Source organism: Schistocerca serialis, chromosome 2, assembly GCF_023864345.2.
Source record: "Schistocerca serialis cubense isolate TAMUIC-IGC-003099 chromosome 2, iqSchSeri2.2, whole genome shotgun sequence".
Classification (NCBI taxonomy): domain Eukaryota; kingdom Metazoa; phylum Arthropoda; class Insecta; order Orthoptera; family Acrididae; genus Schistocerca; species Schistocerca serialis.
Window position 1 is genome coordinate 51,626,580 of NC_064639.1, and position 18,294 is coordinate 51,644,873.

General features: G+C 42.7%; 1 protein-coding gene across 1 annotated transcript in view; it reads left to right on the forward strand.

The window, feature by feature from the left end:
* Nucleotides 1-18,294, forward strand: part of LOC126455722 (dynein axonemal heavy chain 3) — a 1,249,696-nt gene that overhangs the window by 19,776 nt on the left and 1,211,626 nt on the right. The gene's annotated exons all lie outside the window — the stretch shown is intronic.

Sequence of the window (18,294 nt, forward strand, 5' to 3'; positions counted from 1 at the left end):
GTGTTGTATCTTTGTTTCACCAATTGTAACTCTTTCTTATACAGTTTCTTAGTGGCTTTTTCGAGATCCTTCATTTAATTAGAATTATTTACTTTGCCAAGGCACTTCAACAGTAGTAGCTTATTGTTTAGATTCTCCAGTTCTTTGGTGTACCCCAATTTACCCTTTCTTGTTTTATGATATTTCTTTTGAGCAAGATGGGCTTTTAAAGTACTTATTAAGTGATTGTGGAATGTTTCATAAACTGTTTGAGCACTGGATACACAGTGTATTTCATTGTTTTGTATTTTCAAATATTAGGTTCTCTGAACACTCGCTGGCAGTACTCTGAAGAAATGAAAATTGTGCGGGTCAGGTCTAGACCTCATATTAATCACCCAGTTTGTGTTGTCATCGTTGTGATGGCCTATAGTGTGAAGACTGGTTCGATGGCACTCTCCGTGATACTCTGATATGCATGAGCCTCTTCATCTTCAAATAATTACTGCAACTTACATCTTTCTGAATCTGCTTACTGTATTCATCTCATGGTCTCCTAATACAATTTTTACCCCCCCCCCCCCCCCCCCCCCCCACACTTCCCTCCCGTACTAAATTGGTTATCCCTTGGTGTCTCTGAATGTATCCTATCAATCAGTTCCTTCTTCTAGTCATGTTGTGACACAAATTTCTTTCCTCCCAAATTCTGTTCAGTACCACCTCATTAGTTACGTGATACAGCCATCTAATTTTCAGCATTCTTGTCTACCACTACATTTCAAAAGGTGCTGTTGTCTTCTTGACTAAACTGTTAATTGTCCATGTTTCACTTCTATACACGACTACACTCTGAACAAATACTTTCAGAAAAGACTTCCTGATACCTGAATCTATATTCAGTGTTAGTAAATTTCTCATCTTCAGAAACAATTCTCTTGTCATTGTCAGTCTACATTTTATATCCTCATTTTGTTGTACAGACGGCAAAACTTGCCTGCCACTTTTAATGTTTTGTTTCCTAATCTAATTCCTTCTGCATCACCTGACTTAATTGGACTACATTCCGTTATCCTTGTTTTGCTCTTGTTGATGTTCACCTTATATCTTCCTTTCAAGGTGTTGTCTATTCCATCTGACTGCTCTTCCAAGTCCTTTGCTGTGTGTAAAAGAATTACAATGTCGTTGGCAAACTGAAAGCTCTTACTTCTTCTCCCTGAACTTTAATTCCTACTCAAAATTTTTCTTCGGTTTCCTTTATTGGCTGCTCAATGTACAGATTGAACAAGATCGGGGATTGGCTACAACCCTGTCTCACTCCCTTTGATGCCCCTCGACTATTATAACTGCTATCTGGTTTCTGTTCAAGTTATAAATAGCTTTTCACTCACTGTATTTTTGACCCAAATAGCTTTTCAGTCATTGTATTTTTGACCCCTGCAATCTTCAGAACTTCTCTTAAGTCCACAAATGCTATGAACTAGGTTTGCCTTTCTTTAACCTATCTCCTAAGATATGCTGTTGGTTCAGTAGTGCCTCACATGTTCCTACAATTCTGTGGAATCCAAACTGATCTTCTCCAAGGTCAGCATCTATCAGTTTATCCTTCTTCTGTAATGAATTCGTGTTCTTCAAACTTTGTTAATAGAGTGGTCGGGGTAGTTCATGTCTGTCTTCAAGAGTCTTCCAGTTCAGTTCCTTTAGTAGTCCTGTAACACTCTCCCATGGATCAAACAAACCTATTACTATTATTGCTGCCCTCCTCTGTATACGTTTAATATTCCCTTTTAGTCCTATTTGGTACCAGTCCCACACATTTACATTTACATTTACACTCTGCAAGCCAACCAACGGTGTGTGGCGGAGGGCACTTTATGTGCCACTGTCATTACCTCCCTTTCCTGTTCCAGTCGTGTATGGTTCGCGGGAAGAACGACTGCCGGAAAGCCTCTGTGCATGCTCAGATCTCTCTAATTTTATGTTCGTGATCTCCACGGGAGGTATAAGTAGGGGGAAGCAATATATTCGATACCTCATCCAGAAATGCACCCTCTTGAAACCTGGCCAGCAAGCTACACCGCGATGCAGAGCGCCTCTCTTGCAGAGTCTGCCACTTGAGTTTGCTAAACATCTCCGTAACGCTACCACGCTTACCAAATAACCCTGTGACGAAATGCGCCGCTTTTCGTTGGATCTTCTCTATAGCCTCCGTAAACCCGACCTGGTACAGATCCCACACTGATGAGCAATACTCAAGTATAGGTCGAACGAGTGTTTTGTAAGCCACTTCCTTTGTTGATGGACTACATTTACTAAGGACTCTCCCAATGAATCTCAACCTGGTACCTGCCTTACAAACAATTAATTTTATATGCTCATTCCACTTCAAATCGTTCCGCACGCACACTCCCAGAAATTTTACAGAAATAACTGCTACCAGTGTTTGTTCCGCTATTATATAATCATACAATAAAGGATCCTTCTTTCTGCGTATTCGCAATACATTACATTTGTCTATGTTAAGGGTCAGTTGCCACTCCCTGCACCAAGCGCCTAACTGCTGCAGATCTTCCTGCATTTCGCTGCAATTTTCTAATGCTGCAACTTCTCTGTATACTACAGCATCATATGCGAAAAGCCGCATGGAACTTCCGACACTATCTACTAGGTCATTTATATATATTGTGAAAAGCAATGGTCCCATAACACTCCCCTGTGGCATGCCAGCACTCCGTCTTCAGGCCACAAGTGGCCCATAGGGACCATCTGACGGCCGTGTCATCCTCAGGTGAAGATGCGGATAGGAGGGGCGTGTGGTCAGCACACCGCTCTCCCGGTCGTTATGATGGTTTTCTTTGACCGGAGCCGCTACTATTCCGTTGAGTAGCTCCTCAATTGGCATCACGAGGCTGAGTGCACCCCGAAAAATGGCAACAACGGATGGCAGCTGGATGGTCACCCATCCAATCGCCAGCCACACCCGACAGTGCTTAACTTCGGTGATCTCACGGGAACCGGTGTATCCACTGCGGCAAGGCCGTTGCCTATGGCACGCCAGAGGTTACTTTAATGTCTGTAGACGTCTCTCCATTGAGAACAACATGCTGTGTTCTGTTTGCTAAAAACTCTTCAATCCAGCCACACAGCTGGTCTGATATTCCGTAGGCTCTTACTTTGTTTATCAGGCGACAGTGCGGAACTGTATCGAACGCCTTCCAGAAGTAAAGGAAAATGGCATCTACCTGGGAGCCTGTATCTAATATTTTCTGGGTCTCATGAACAAATAAATCGAGTTGGGTCTCAAACGATCGCTGTTTCCGGAATCCATGTTGACTCCTACAGAGTAGATTCTGGGTTTCCAGAAACGACATGATACGCGAGCAAAAAATATGTTCTAAAATTCTACAACGGATTGATGTCAGAGATATAGGTCTATAGTTTTATGCATCTGCTTGATGACCCTTCTTGAGGACTGGGACTACCTGTGCTCTTTACCAATCATTTGGAACCTTCCGTTCATCTAGAGACTTGCGGTACACGGCTATTAGAAGGGGGGCAAGTTCCTTCGCGTACTCTGTGTAGAACCGAATTGGTATCCTGTCAGATCCAGTGGACTATCCTCTGTTGAGTGATTTCAGCTGCTTCTCTATTCCTTTGACACTTATTTTGATGTCAGCCATTTTTTCGTTTGTGCGAGGATTTAGAGAAGGAACTACAGTGCGGTCTTCCTCTGTAAAACAGCTTTGGAAAAAGGTGTTTAGTATTTCAACTTCACGCGTGTCATCCTCTGTTTCGATGCCATCATCATCCCGGAGTGTCTAGATATGCTGTTTCGAGCCACTTACTGATTTGATGTTAGACCAGAACTTCCTACGATTTTCTGTCAAGTCGGTACATAGAATTTTACTTTCGAATGCACTGAACGCTTCACGCATAGCCCTCCTTACTCTAACTTTCACATTGTTTAGCTTCTGTTTGTCTGAGAGGTTTTGGCTGTGTTTAAACTTGCAGTGAAGCTCTCTTTGCTTTCGCAGTAGTTTCCTAACTTTGTTGTTGAACCACGGTGAGTTTTTCCCATCCCTCACAGTTTTACTCGGCACGAACCTGTCTAAAACGCATTTTACGATTGCCTTGAACTTTTTCCATAAACACTCAACATTGTCAGTGTCGGAACAGAAATTTTCGTTTTGATCTGTTAGTAGTCTGAAATATGCCTTCTATTACTCTTGCTAAACAGATAAATCTTCCTCCCTTTCTTTATATTCGTATTTACTTCCATATTCAGGGATGCTGCAACGGCCTTATGATCACTGATTCCCTGTTCTGCGCTTACAGAGTCGAAAAGTTCAGGTCTGTTTGTTATCAGTAGGTCCAAGATGTTATCTCCACGAGTCGGTTCTCTGTTTAATTGCTCGAGGTAATTTTCTGATAGTGCACACAGTATAATGTCACTCGATGCTCAGTCCCTACCACCCATTCCAAACATCTGAGTGTCCCCGCCTATATCTGGTAAATTGAAATCTCCACCTAAGACTATAAAATGCTGAGGAAATTTATGTGAAATGTATTCCAGATTTTCTCTCAATTGTTCTGCCACTAATGCTGCCGAGTTGGGAGGTCGGTAAAAGGAGCCAATTATTAACCTAGCTCGGTTGTTGAGTGTAACCTCCACCCATAATAATTTGCAGGAACTATCCACTTCTACTTCACTACAGGATAAACTACTACTAACAGTGACAAACACGCCACCTCCGGTTGCACGCAATCTATCCTTTCTAAACACCGTCTGTGCCTTTGTTAAAATTTCGCAGAATTTATCTCTGGCTTCAGCCAGCTTTCCGTACCTATAACGATTTCAGCTTCGGTGCTTTCTATCTGCACTTGAAGTTCCGGTACTTTACCAATGCAGCTTCGACAGTTTACAATTACAATACCGATTGCTGCTTGGTCCCCGCATGTCCTGACTGTGCCCTGCACCCCTTGAGGCTGTTGCCCTTTCTGTACTTGCCTAAAAAACCACCCAGTCCACGCCACACAACCCCTGCTATCCGTGTAGCCACCTGCTGTGTGTAGTGGACTCCTGATCCATCCAGTGGAACCCCAAACCCCACCACCCTATGGCGCAAGTCAAGGAATCTGCAGTCCACACGGTCGCAGAATCGTCTCAGCCTCTGATTCAGACCCTCCACTTGACTCTGTACCAAAGGTCCGCAGTCAGTCCTGTCGACGATGCTGCAGATGGTGAGCTCTGCTTTCATCCTGCTAGCGAGACTGACAGTCTTCACCAAATCAGATAGCCGCCGGAAGCCAGAGAGGATTTCCTTCGATCCATAGCGACACACGTCATTGGTGCTGACATCAGCAACCACCTGCTGATGGGTGCACCTTGTACCCTTCATGGCATCCGGAAGGACCCTTTCCACATCTGGAATGACTCCCCCCAGTATGCACACGGAGTGAACATTGGTTTTCTTCCCCTCTCTTGCTGCCATATCCCTTAGGGGCCCCACTACGTGCCTGACATTTGAGCTACCAACTACCAGTAAGCCCATCCTCTGCGACCACCCGGATCTTGCAGACTGAGGTGCAGCCTCTGGAACAGGACAAGCAGCCATGTCCAATTGAAGATCAGTATCAGCCGGAGACAGAGCCTGAAACCGGTTCGTCAGACAAACTGGAGAGGCCTTCCGTTCAGCCCTCTGGAATGTCTTTCGCCCCCTGCCACACCTCGAGACGACCTCCCACTCTACCATGGGTAAGGGGTCGGCCACAATGTGGGCAGTATCCCGGGCAGTTACAACCGTAGTCCGATCGAGGGATGCGTGGGACGAGCTGGCCGTCCCCGACAAACCCCCATTCGGACCCCCACAGTGATGCCCATTGGCAACAGCCTCAAGCTGTGTGACCGAAGCCAACACTGCCTGAAGCTGGGAGCGAAGGGATGACAACTCATCCCGCATCCGAACACAGCAGTCGCAGTCCCTATCCATGCTAAAAACTGTTGTGCGAAGATCGTCTGAACTAATTTACAGAGAGCACAAACAATTCGGCACAAAATTTAAACAGTTATTAAAATACAAGATTGCCTAGTAAATGCAGTAATGCTGCTACTTGCGCACTGCTGACACAGTGCTCGGCGGCAAAAGGAAACTATGCGATTTTACACTATTCAGGTACTAAAGTGCGATGCTACAACTCTCAAATACTATAATACGCCCGAAATTTATGAATTAAACAATGCAAGTACCCAAAAACACGCAAAGAATTAAGAATTAAACTATGTAACAAATAAGTGAGCTAAGAGTATACGACTTGCTGCTGGCAGCTGCTTATATAACGGCGGCAGGGAGTGCACTGGCTGAGCAATATTCTAGAACCGGTCACACAAGTGATTTGTAAGCCATCTTCTTTGTAGACCAATTACGCTTCCCAGTATTCTACCAATAAACCAAAGTCTACCAACTGCATCTCTAAAAAATGTTACATCTATAATACCAGAGAAGGAAAGTTGCTACTCACCATATAGTGGAGGTGCTGAGTCACGATAGGCACAACAAAAAGATTCACACAATTAAAGCTTTCGGCCATTAAGGCCTTTGTCAGCAGTAGACACACATTCACACACGCACACAAACGCAACTTGCACACATTTCTGCAGTCTCAGAGAGCTGAATTCTCAGGAAGACCCTAGGCCCGGTAGAAAAAGCTGGGGAATTCAGAAAGCAGCACAACTCGGATCTCTACAAACATACCGAGACACTCTCTGACTGTGCAAGAAAAAGTTGGGTAGCTTTCTGTAGCCACGTTGCAAGATTGCTTCCAAACAGATTGACCAACCGTCTGTTCACCTTCTGGCAAAACAAGAAGGTTCGCACCACTTGGCTGACAGAAATCGAGTAGGACAATGAAGAACTGGGAATAACTGATGTACAGAACAGATAGCCTTTGAGACACACCATGAAGGAAGTCCGAGGGTTTGAGGAAAAGCCCCGAAGAAGAGGTACCCCCTGGACAGAAGAAAGGAAGGAGTTACACCAACAGAGGATGCGACAGCACTGGGCAAAGATCAAACCCCAACAGCTATGCAAACGTGGTCCAAATTAGGCCCATTTGAAAAAAAAGAAGAAGAAAGGAAGATACTGAAGCAGTGGAACACGTTTTTAATTCACTGACTGGCTGATTTCAGTACAAAACAGAGTGCACAGAAGTTGTATAAATTGAAACTATTAAGCCTTTGGATCTTTATCATACATTTTGGAATCATTTAAATTGCTTGAAAAATGAGTCGCTTACTCATTTTTCAAAACTAAAATTATGTTAAATAAGGCTAGGTTTTGATTTTTATGAGCCTGTTATGTCATAATGTGATAATAAAACAGGTTTTTTGTATGGCAAAAATGTCAGTTGTTTATAAAAATCTGTTCCTAAAAGTGGAAGCTTTCCTTTTCAGGGAATGTAGAACTATATGGTGCTAATCAACAGAAGAAAATAATCAAAATTTTATAGATTGCTATTTCTGGAAAAAAAGAAAAAAAAATTCTGTAAATTATAAAGAAAGTTCAGAATGCTGTAGTAAAAGAACTTTGACAGATAAGTCCAAATGGAGGATTTCTATGGAATCATAAAGCAGTTATCTTTCAAATAAAAAAACCAACAAATTATCTAGAACTGTTCCAGAGATACACCATTTTAAAATTTTTTCCAAAATTCGCGTGTTCAAAATGGTATGCGCATTGTTATCTTTGGAGGACTGTATCTCGGAGCAGAAATTTTTCTGGAGAAACAAAAAAATACGTGTTCTTTACTTAGTTCTTCATTTTAACATACGCTAAATTCAATAACACTCAAGACTATGAAGGTAAGATTTTTCCTAGCCTATGATATGGACTATGCCTGCAGGACAAAGCGGCCTCAGTCTGCCTGCATATTGGACACTGTCCCCTAAAATGTGACATTTTGCTCCAACGGTAGCATCCTCTGGCCTACGATGCCTGTGGTATGCAAATGACTGTATGCAACATTTTAAGTGTGTGCATTTTATTTTATGATATGTGGGCAGAGGTAAATTTATGTGAAATGTAGGTGAAAATCTGCCCCGTTTTAGCTGATGACGAGTGTAGTTGAGCTTTTCGCATTTTGTGACATATCTGAACTATGGCCTAAGCTTTTATGCTGGAGAATTTAACATGTTGTGGAGTGACCAAGTGTCCCTTTTATTCGAGGGATCAGCCAGGTGCAGGTGTGTGCTATCTTCTTTTAATTTTTTCCATTGATTTTTTTTTCTTTTTTACTGTGTCTGAGGACTGTGTAAGCAAGTTTTCAAGACTTCTTTTATGTTTTTATTCGTAGATTCCATTTACGACCTTCATCCACACTCAACTCTTTGCATTTTAGTATGGGTGCAAAAGACCTAGCTGTCGTGTGTTCACACAATCGTGTCATCATCACAAGAGTGTTTTTCCTACTCATCTCCATTAGCTTACATTTTTCTACATTTAGAGCAAGTTGTTATGCATAAGACTAATTAGAAATTCTGTCTAAACTGTTCTGTATCTTCCAGTGATCAGTCAATGACAACACTTTCCCATACAGTAAAGCATCATCAGCAGTTGCAGCTTACTGTTTACCCTCTCTGTCCAATTGTTTATGTATATAGAGAATGAGAGCAGTCCTATCTCATTTCTGTGGGACACTCATGATGATATGCTTTCCTTCGACAAACACTCGCCATCCTGGATAAAGTACTGTATTTTACTTAAAAAGTCTTCGAGCCACTCACATCTTTGTGAATCTAATCTGTATGCTTAGACATTCATTAACTTTGTGCATTTGGGCATCATGTCTAAAGATTTCTGGAATGTAGGACTATCGAATCTATGTGTGCTGTCCTTCATCCATCATTCGTAAGATATCACGTGAGAAAAGTGCAAGTTGAATTTCGCGAGAGCAACACTTTCTAACTCTGTGCTGGTTTCTAGACAGAGGCTTTTCTGCCTCAACGAAATTTACTCCCAGGATAATGAGCCATGTTCACAAATCAGTCGACTGACAATTTTGTAAACTACGAGATTCGTTCAATGAATAATGCCCCACAGCTTCATTCAACATTTATTTTACATGTACAGTTTTTCTATGTAGCCTGCATCACATTTTGCAGCCTTTTGCCAGCATTATGTAAGAGTACACATTACCTGTCAGTAAAAGATTTACCCTGTGCTTGTAGCCATTGTGTGTGCATTACACTTTTATCATCTTAAAATCGTGCCTTGCATAGAAAATCGTCAAGTGACTGAAACAGGTGGGCACTAGATCTGGGCTGTAAAGTCTGGTGATTGCATTTGTTTGAAGCCTTCACATATGCCTCAGATATTGGTGACTCTTTTGGCAACACATTCACAGGAGTTACACCCTTACAATCTCCAAAGATTCTCATCGTGACTGCAAGCAGAGGGTGCAGCCTGGAACGTCTTTCTTTTTGGTGATTTTTGGTGTCACTGCAGTAAGGCTTAAAGTAAGGCACCTAGGTTTTGTCACACATAACAGTCCATGGTAGAAAGGCATCTCCATCGGTTTCAAAACACTCCGACAGTTCAGCTGAACGGTTTTTCGTTGGGTCTTGTTGTCTGCTGTGTGCATCTGTGAAACCCATCTCGAGTACACCTTTATAACTGGGAATCTAGATCACTGCTCTTGTACTTCGGCAGTTGCCAGTAGCTGTAGAGCCAGCCATCGAGTTTCGATGTGCCGGTCTGCGTGAATAACAATGTCCGTGCAATTCGTGCTCTCAGGATTAGTGGCTGTGGTGGGATGTCTGAAATGTGACCCGATTGTGGAGCTCAGTTTCTGCACTTTGTGATGCTTTTAATTCTCTGTACCTGCCACCCAACAGTACTCCTGTCAACTGCATCAAAACCATACACTACATAAAAACACTTCATGGTGTTCACCTTGCTTTCTTTTCCCACAACCAAGAATTCAGTAAAGCATATTGCTCCTAACGAGCATCTTGTGTAGATGCCATGTTAACATTTTACTGCCTAAATAAATAAAAAATAAAAAAAAGTGATATAGTTCTAGATGTACCTGAAGCAGTACGGATATAGCATCATATGTCAGAATAACTGGTAGCTTCGTGTAGAATCTGTACGTAGTGGCCCTGTGCTCAAAAACAGTTAACCTAAACAGGTATGATATAAACTTGCAGCACACGGCATTAAGGGGTTAATGGTCCACTACAGCTTGGAATGATTCGAAACTCCACACACGTGCAGAAGAAACATCAGATTTCAAGCATCTAAAACGAAATTTCCATATACCGGTGTATGTTAACAGATGTAGAAAAATTGGGGCATTATGTACTGAATGACATCAAAACTTTTGTCATGGCTGGCACCTACTTTACCTACAACTAGTTATGTGTGACCAGTCCACTTTAGGTCCAGATGGGTACTGCAGTGCTAGATATTGTGTGGGTTTTACTGTTTGCTGCATCTGTTTACCTGTAACTGTCTGTATGTATGGTCAGGTGCTTTCCCAGTTCCAGTTGTTAATCCACCACAGGTCTTCCTGCACTAGGATACAATTTTCTGGCATTGTGACTTTGTTGTGTAACAGAAGAATATAAGACATTTCTTTTGACTAATGAACTTGTGGCAAACTATATCACAACTCTTTGAAATTGATGGCCATATCAGAAAGAAATCTTGTTCTTCTTTTTTGTTCAAGCTGCAACTGTTGTCTTCTTATTTCTTGGTGACTCTCCTTATCCTGACAAGGGAACCTCCCCATCGCACCCCCCTCAGATTTAGTTATAAGTTGGCACAGTGGATAGGCCTTGATAAACTGAACACAGATCAACTGAGAAAACAGGAAGAAGTTGTGTGGAACTATGAAAAAATCAGCAAAATATACAATCTGAGTACTCCATGGGCCGCATAGGCAACATCATGACCATGTGAGCTCAGGAGCGCCGTGGTCCCGTGGTAGCGTGAGCAGCTGCAGAATGAGAGGTCCTTGGTTCAAGTCTTCCCTCGAGTGAAAATTTTACTTTCTTTATTTTTGCATAGCTATTATCTGTCTGTTCGTTCATTGACCTCTCTGTTCACTGTAATAAGTTTAGTGTGTGTGTTTCGCGACCGCGTCGCAAAACCGTGCGATTAGTAGACGAAAGGACGTGCCTTTCCAATGGGAACAGAAAACATTTGATCGCAAGGTCATAGGTCAACCGATTCCTCCACAGGAAAACACATCTGATATATTCTATATGACACTGGTGACGGCATGTGCGTCACTTGACAGGAATATGTTGTCGACCCACCTAACTTGTACACTTGGCGAATGGGTAAAAAGATTCTTCTACCTTGCCCGATTTAGGTTTTCTTGTGGATGTGATAATCACTCCCAAAAAAGTGATGAAAACATAAGAGTTTGTCACATAAACTGAAAATAAAAAATTAAACTTTTTACTCGATGGAAGATTTGAACCAAGGACCTTTCAATACGCAGCTGCTCACGTTACCACGAGACCACAGCGCTCCTGCGTCCCCAGTGTCCTTGATGTTGCATATCTTTGCATGAACTACTCAGTTTGTATATTTTGCTTATTTTTTCACAGTTCCACACAACTTCTTCCTGTTTTCTCAATTGATCTGTGTTCAATTTTTCAAGGCCTATCCACTGTGCCAACTTATAACTAAATCTGAGGGGGGTGCGATGGGGAGGTTCCCTTGTGAGGTCCAAAGATGTGACTCCAAGACTCATCACTTGAGCGCATTGTTAAATAAGCACCTTCATGTTACTCCTCTCAACATTAAAAACATCAGAAAGTGCTATTTTCTTGTGCTTTTATTCGTTTCAGTCATTAGTTAGGATACTCATGATGCACTAACTTATGAGACTTTGACTTTTTAATATTTCACCACACATTCCGTACAAATGTACAAGGAGTATAATTCAGGTGTAGATAGTGTGGTGTATAGTTATGGGATGACTTATGGCTCTCAAAGTAAAACAATCATTAATTGGTCCATTTCTTGGGAACTTCTACATGTACTGTGTATTATTCTTGTCCGGAAATATTAGCCTTTTTTGATTAACCATTTTTAACTAGTTTACTCTGCTGTCAAAATGAAACTCATTTATTCCCATAAAAAACATTCAGAGGATTGGATGGACAACTGGTAAGCCCTTGTACCCAACTAACAAAGAGTGCTAAGATGGCTATTCCATGAAAGCAACCAAGAGTTGACTAAAAGTTAGGGGGTTAGCAGAAAAAAGCGCTAACTCTCAGTTTAGTAAGGATTAATTTGATCACTTTGTCCGTTGTGTTTCTGAATGTGCCACATACTGGTAACAAGTACTTCCACACGTGTCACGAGAGTGAACCTTCTGCTATATGAGTTCACTTCTTCCACCTTCCACATCCCTAAAAATTTCCTGCACCCTCCACTGATCTCGAACGACCACCCCTTAATACTCTTGTCAACCTGCCAGAACTCTGATACCTGTGGAAGTCTCTGTACTTTCTAAAGACCTCACCAGTAGCCCTAAGCTTAAGTCAGCTATGCCGCGCTGTAAAAGACCTTCCTTTCTTTAATTGTTCCCTATAGTGGAAACAATTCTTCACCACACATCCCACTGGCAACAGCCAACCAAAACTGCATATACAACTTTGTCTAAAAGAGTTACAACCTCCATCCAACCATGATCAATCTCCCTTTCCATCCAGTCAACCCCTGGTAACCTTTCAGGAATTCCTCACTTGTAACCTTGCCTCACCTTCCTTTGCCAGATCCCTCCCCAGAGAGTCCCACATCAGTCCTGTGGAACATTACTGCTATCCATAAACTAAAAACCAATCCAAACCCTGTCACCCTTCCCACAAACAAAGAGTCCACCACAGTGGTCGTGAAGCATAGTGACTATGTGGCTGAGGGTCTCCCCCAACTTTCTGAGACCTATGCTTACAAACTGTTTGACTGCAATTCCATCTCATTGGCCCAAGAGGACCTCCACCAGCTCCTTGAGGCATTAGGTCAATCCCAACACCTGACATCTGAATTCATCTTCCTCCTCACTTCAGCAACACCCCATATGCCTACCTTTTACCTACTCCCCAAAGTCCATAAACCGAGTCCCACAGGTCTCCCTACTGGTCATTCCATTGTTGCCTGTATTGACCAACATCTCCAAACTACTGTCTGTAACCTCCCATCCTACATTCAAGACACCACTCACTTCCTTCACCATCTTTCCACTGTTCCTGTCCCATTAGCACCAGACTCCTTGTTGTTCATTGTGAGTGCAATGATCTTATACACCAACATCCCCCACACTCAAAGCCTTGCAACCATGGTACATTACCTTTCCTAGTGTCTTCTTGATACCAAACCCAGCTCTTCTTTCCTAATCCTTGTTGGCAACCACAACCTGACCCACAGTTGTATCACATCCAAAGGCCACATCTGTGGTACTGCAAGGATACTCACATGGCACAATCCTATGCCAACATTTTATGAGCCATCTGGAGGAGTGCTTCCTCTCCAGTCAGTACCTAAAACCCCTTCTCTGTTTCAGCTTCAGTTAAGACATTTTGAAAGTCTGTATCCATGGCAAGGAAAATCTTTGCCCTTTCCTCCATTACTTCCAGATCTTGTCCCAAATATGCTTCATGTGGTCACTCTGAACTCAACAAGCCACCTTCCTATGTCAGTCTCCACCTCTCAGATGGTTCCATAAATATGTTTGTTCATATCAGCTACACTAACTACCAACAGTACTTCCACTTTGACAGCTGTCACCCATATCCTGTCAAAAACTCTCTTCCTCACAGCCTTGCCACCCATTGTCACTGCATCTGCAATGTAAAGCAGGAGTTGTCAAAAATAAGCTGATAACCTTACCAGAGCTTCATTGACAGACAGTGTCTGCCTGCTTAGCTGAGTGGTTACATGCTTGCCGCCCATGCAGTGGGCCCGGGTTCGATTCCAAGATGGGATGGAGATTTTCTCTGCTTGTGGACTGGTTGTTGTGTTGTCCTCATCATCATTTCATCCTCATCACAGGCACGCGAGTCACCCGATGTGGTGACAACTGAAATAAGACTCGCACTCGGTGGCCAAACTTCCCCAGTTGGGGCCTCCCGGACAGCAATGCCATACACTCATTTCATTTCATTGACAGACAGTATCATATCCAGCTCATCCATAAATAAATGTCCTATGCCATCTCCTCCTCTGAGTCTTGTAAACTTGTTAACCAGCCACCAACCAGTAGTCCTCTGATCACCCAGTAACACCCTGGCTGTGAAAAGCTCAGCCACATCCTTCACTAAGGCAACTTTTGTCATGCCCTGAGGTTAGGTAGAACCTTCCTAAAATCCTACCCACATCACTCAAAGGTGTCCAACCCCCAACCAACCTACAAAATATCCAGCTCACCATGGATCATTCCCTTGTGGTTGCAACCCCATACATGCATCTACCACCTCCTTCTGCAGTCCAGTCACAGGCATTTCTTACCCAATAAAAGACAGGACCATGTGTGAAAGCAGCCATGTTGTATATCAGCTATGCTGCAGTTACTGTACACCATTCTATGAGGGCATGACAAGTAACCAGCAGTCTACTTGCATGAATGACCACCACCAAACTGTAGCAAACTGCTAATGTGACCATCCAGTTGTTGAACATGCCATGTGCCACAACACTAAAGACACAATAAGCATCACAATATGGGCCATTTGGATACCCTCTTCCAGCACAAGATTCTCTGAACTAAGCAGGTGGGAACAGCCTCACCAGCATATCCTGGGCTATTACAATCCCCCTACTGCCCTAAACCCTGCTAGCGTTTTTCTTGGTGCTTCACCTTGTTTTTCCCTTCTCTCTCCTGTCTGTGTCACTCCTTCCCCATTCATATCCTGCGCTGCCTCTTCCCACCACTCCCCTCTCTTCCTTCTTGTGGACAGTCTCTCTATCTCTCTCTCTGTCTGTCTCCCCTCCCTCCATCTCACCCCTTCTGCTTCCCCTCTCTCTTTTCCTCTCCTTCTTTTTCACCCTCTGTTTCCCTCCTCATTCCAACTTTCTCTCCTTTCTTGCCTTCTTCACTTTCCAGCTCATTTTCTCATATGAACATATAAACACCTTTTGTTCTTGTTCTGCTGCTGCTGAGTCATCTGTGGACAGATCTTCCTCACATTATCCCTATACCTGTTCCGTACCTCATGTATCCTTCCCTATTCCCCTTCGTACCGCGATCTGCCCAGGCCAGCTGCTTTTGATAATCTCACCATGATTACAGGGATGTGTATTTGTGTGTGTGTGTGTGTGTGTGTGTGTGTGTGTGTCTGTGTGTGTGCGTGTAGTTGTGCGCATGAATGTGTGTACTACTAGAGAAAGCTACTGTAAATAGTTTTCTGTTGCATGTTTCTGTGTGCCACACATCACTCAGCTGTAGGTGAGTGGTGGCCTTTTCTGTATTTTATGTATTGTTTTGTCTTTCTGTATGAATGTTTCTGATTTGAATTTAACTGGATGTATAGCATGCAATAACTGAAAATATCCTCTTGTGGGTTGACGTTATTTTCCATAAACCACTTCAGACATAATAAGTAACAGGTAACACATGTACTACAAGATGTTTTTAACAGTGAAAAGTAAGTGAGAGACTCAGAGAAATTGTCTCTGTTAAAAATATGTTAGACAAAGAAATACACACACACACACACACACACACACACACACACACACACACACACGCAAATGTAAACTTGCATGAATGGCCACCACCAAACTGTAGCAAACTGCTAACTTGACCATCCAGTTGTGGAACATGCCATGCACCACAACACTAATGACTTCAACAGCTGCTTCACAGTACGGGCCATTTGGATACTCTCTTCTAGCACAGGATTCTCTGAACCAAGCAGGTGGTAACTGCTCACAGTGTGGCTTCAGTTATCTGAGACTGCAGACGTGTGCAAGTTGCGTTTGCATGAGTGTGTGTGTGTGTGTGTGTGTGTGTGTGTGTGTGTGTATGTGTATGTGTGTCTATTGCTGACAAAGGCCTTAATGGCCGAAAGCTATAATTTTGTGAGTCTTTTTGTTGTGTCTATTGCGACTCAGCATGTCAGCTATATGGTCAGTAGCATACTTCCTGGATTTTCCATTGTTTGATTAGATGAAGAAAGGGTGTCAACTCTGTAAAGAGCACTTACAGATTATATGTTCCTCATTGAAACATGAACTTTCCAAAAGGCAGAACTTTTTAATACAAGAAGATGAGTCTAAGCTGTAATTGAAGGAAAACTGCAAAGGATAGAGTCTGAAGAGAATGCTACAGAAGTGAGAAATATGGTCAAAAAGCTGACCTGTTGTTATTATGAGTCCCACACACATGGAAATATTCTAAGAGGGGATGCAAAAGCATTTGCCTTCTTTGTAGACCAACTGCATTTCTCCAGTATCGTGCCAATGAACCAAAATGTTACAACTGAGCCTTTGTGATCATTCCATGTCATATCTGTAAAAATTGCTACACCACATATTTGTATGAATTGACTTATTCTGTATGTGACTCATTTATTTTGTAGTCCAAGGATACTGGTACTTCTTTTGTGAAGCGCACAATCTTACAAGTTTGTATTTTTAAAACAAGATGCCAGTCTTTGCATCACATTGAAATCTTATCATTCCTCCCTTGGTATATGTTCAGTGTTTCTCTTAGGCAGTACTCCATTATAGATAATTGAATCATGTGCAAAAAGTTTGTGGTTACAGTTAATATTGGCTGTCAAGTTTTTAATACACAAAAGGAATGGCAAGGACCCCTGAGGCAGTTGTGAAGTTACTTCTGCATCTGCCTGTGTTTCTTCATCTAAGGCAACATGCTGTTCCCTCTCCTACTATTCTGTAGTAGGAGTGAGTCAGATGGTATTTGGAAGTCAAAAAATGCATTGATGAAGATTTCTCAGGTCTCCAGCCGGGTGGTAGCGTTGATATCTCACAATGTTTCAGGAAGTGTCATACTACCAATCTTCTGGTGAAGATGGGTAGTAGCCTACAGTGACATAAAAATGCATTGCTTTCATCCACAGCTTCCAGGATGTCTTGTAAGTAAAGCTACAGTGGAGTTTGCATGAACAGTGTTTTTGTAATCCATGCTGTTTTCACGGAGGTCATTATTTTCAAAATATCTCATTGTGTTTGAGCTCAGAATATGTTCTCAAATTATACAATAGACGGTTGTCAATGAGATAGGATGGAAGTTTTGTGAATAACCTCTGTTATCTTTTTTGTAGGTAAGTGTGACCTGTGTTTCCCTCAACCACCTGACACTGCTTTTAATTCGAGAGGCCTGTAGTATATTATCATTAAAATGATAGCTGTAAATTCTGTGTAGAATCTAGCTGTGCAGAATCTAACAGGAATTTTGTCATGTCCAGGAGCCACATTCAATTTAAGTGTTTTTAGCTATTTTTCAGTGTCACTATTATTGTTATCTGTAGCAGTCTTTGCAATACAAAGACTAAATAGGGGCAGTACCTTTGTATCATCAGTGGAAACGAAATATTTACAAATGAAGTTAAGCATTGGCACCAAACTTTGGTGCCGATGACAACCTTTGCATACGACCAGAATTTCTTTGAGGCTTTCTGACAGATTCCTTGATAAAATTTTGCTGCAGCAGTCATTAAAAGATTGTCCTTTTGATGACCAAAAGTGTTTCATTCTTCATCTCCCTCTCTACAGCCCTGTGCTTTATTTTACACTTATTATGCTATAGTCATTCACCTCCTTAACTGAGTGTTCCATGCAGTTGACTGCCATTTGGGGACTTTGGTTCAATTCCTGGTTCTGCCAGGGATTTCTTCTGTTTACTGCGCACGATCTGGAGCAGCCGGTTACCACCACCAGTGAAGGCAATCGTGGTGTCTCAGACTGATGCGTCTCTAGATGCAGTGACCGATTTAGCCGATAAGATACAAGAGGCAATGACGCTGTCAATAGGTAGCTCCACCACCGCGGCATGCGCCTGCCGGCAACAACTGACTCTCGGGTGGATTATGATGTTCTCGCCAACAAAGTGGACTTATTATCATGGCAAATCAGTGAGCTGTTACACTGCCGCGACACAGACAACAGGAGCCGACATTGATTCCATCGTCGCTCACGCAGCCGATCTTCGACAGCCTCGACTACGACAGGGACAGAACAAACAGTCTGTTGGTACCATCGCAAGTTTGGCGAACAAGCACGTAAGTGTATGACGCCCTGCACCTACCCTAACAGCAGCGGTGATCGGAAGTGAGCGCCTCCT